The sequence below is a fragment of the Aotus nancymaae genome, unplaced genomic scaffold (assembly GCF_030222135.1).
Source record: "Aotus nancymaae isolate 86718 unplaced genomic scaffold, 86718_ANA_hifiasm-v0.15.2.pri h1tg000089l, whole genome shotgun sequence".
NCBI classification, from domain to species: Eukaryota; Metazoa; Chordata; class Mammalia; order Primates; family Aotidae; genus Aotus; species Aotus nancymaae.
The window spans coordinates 15,052,523-15,054,771 of NW_026988504.1; the positions used below are offsets into that span (position 1 = coordinate 15,052,523).

A 2,249-nucleotide genomic window follows, 5' to 3' on the forward strand; every position below is an offset into this window, starting at 1 on the left:
ACAAGCCCTTTTCAGTGAATCACAGAATACCAGTTTATCTTCCCAACTTTGACCAGGCAAATATCTCACTCTTTCTACCAGCTATTGGTGATTCCAGATAGATAGATAGATAATAGATAAATAGATAGACAGATAGGGCATCACTCCTTCACTCACCTGGCACAGTAATCTTACACCTTTCTTCACTTAATTGCCTCTGTTCTGATCTGACATATAAGTTGTTCTTCCTTGCACAATGAAAACCTCCCACCTTTGAGAAGCACACTAGCAAGGATCTGAGGCTCAACTGGACCCCGTCAAATTTGAGGGCTACGTCAAATTTAAATCAAGGAATTTGTATCTGTAAGAAAGAGAATTCTCACAAAACTAGAAAAGCTCCAAAACCCAGGCTTTCCAAAAGTTACACGTGATGCAAAAACCGACAGGAAGACCAGGACTTAAGACACTGTTCTCTTGTACCTTCTGTAGCATTTGATTACTAATGTGACTCTGTCCCTACTACTAACTGCTAGACTCTCAATTTCTATATCTTCCGCTCAAATTTTAAAGAAAGAGACTCGGAAAACCATCTCAGTAATCCGAACATAGCTGGTCTTCCCTGGACAGCATGAACCACACTGTCCAAACCTTCTTCACTCCCGCCAACACCGACCGTCCCCCCAACTATGAGATGCTGAAGGAGGAGCATAGGTGGATGTGCTGGGGGCGCCCCACAACCCTGCTCCCCCGACATCCACCGTGATGGGCAGCGAGACCTCCATGCCCGACCATGTAGTCTGGTCCCTGTTTAACACCCTCTTCATGAACTCCTGCTGCCTGGGCTTCATAGCAGTCACCTACTCCATGAAATCTAGGGACAGGAAGATGGTTGGTGAACTGACCGGGGCCCAGGCCTATGCCTCCACCGCCAAGTGCCTGAACATCTGGGCCCTGATTTTGGGCATCATCGTGACCATTCTGCTGATCATCGTCCCAGTACTGATCTTGCAAGTCTATCAATAGATCAAGAGGACTCATCCAGGCCAGGGGCTCTGCCCATCACCTGTTTCCCATGTACTCCACCTTCCATTCCTCACCCAGCCCCCGAGCTGAGTCCTGTAGCAGCCCTTTATCCTCACACACTTTTCTACAATGGTGTTCAATAAAGTGCACATGTTCCTGGAAAAAGAAAGAAGGAAAGAAAGAAAAGAAAGAAAGAGACAGAGAGAAAGAAAAGAAAGAAAGAAAGAAAAAGAAAAAAGAGAAGGAAAAAGAAAGAAAGACAGAGAAAGAGCAACTCTGAGGAACCCAATTGCCCTTACCCCTGTTAAGAAAGTTCCAGACCAGACCTCCCCATAGGCTACCAGCCAGCCAATGAACTGGTTGCCCTTGGGTCAGGTGCTTTCCTCTGGCCAGTCAGCTGAGGTGGAGGGGGTCACATGATATCAGAACAATGACAGGTCTGATGTCTCAGCAGAGACTGTGGAGCAGTTGTTCTAAATATACAGTGTTAGAAAAGTATCAATGGGATCAAGGTTAAATGTACAGACTGTGAGGCCAGACCGGACTCAAATGTAGTTCTGTTCATTAATTGTGACCTTGGGTCAGTTATTTCAACTCGTATCTCTAAAATGGGGGTGATAATAATACTTATCTCACTAGATTGGTTAGCACAGAGCCTGTTGGCAGCAATCACACATACTCTGTTAGCTATGTTTTTGTTTATTTGTTCAATTTATTATTTTTTGCATTATATTGTTAGCCTGTCCTAGATACCAAGGAAGTTGTCCATAGAGGAAATAAATTATACCAACAAGCAAGAGAGCTTGTTTTCTAGCCCCCTCTCAGCCACTTGGTAATTACTGTTCCGCAACCTTCACATCTGAGGATATAACTATTTTACCTGACAGAAGGGGTATACCAGATGGTCTCATCAAGATCCATCAAATTCTAGTCAAAGATTCTTCTATTTTAATTAAGCCCATTCCTTCCTGTTTGATCTCCTAAGGGCAGAGAATAACCATGTAAGCTGTGCCCATTAAAAAAAATCATCATTCCTGCTCTAATCATATCAAGCCATTCATTCACTGGTCATCCTGGGAAGGTCAACAGCGTTCTCCAAAGTGTCTAGTACCATGTCCTGCTCACAAGTCACTGCTATAGGACTGACGCTTATCAAAATGTCTGCCCATCTCTGCAGAGACACTCCTAATGTGCCTTGTTTCTGCTTCATGACAATGACCTTGGCTGTAGCCAGTTGGTCCAGGAAT

The 2,249-nt window shown here is 44.3% G+C and overlaps 1 pseudogene; it reads left to right on the forward strand.

Moving 5' to 3' along the window:
* The first annotated feature begins 607 nt into the window (after window positions 1–607).
* Window positions 608–1,002, forward strand: LOC105727746 (interferon-induced transmembrane protein 3-like; annotated as a pseudogene).
* The last annotated feature ends 1,247 nt before the right edge of the window (window positions 1,003–2,249 follow it).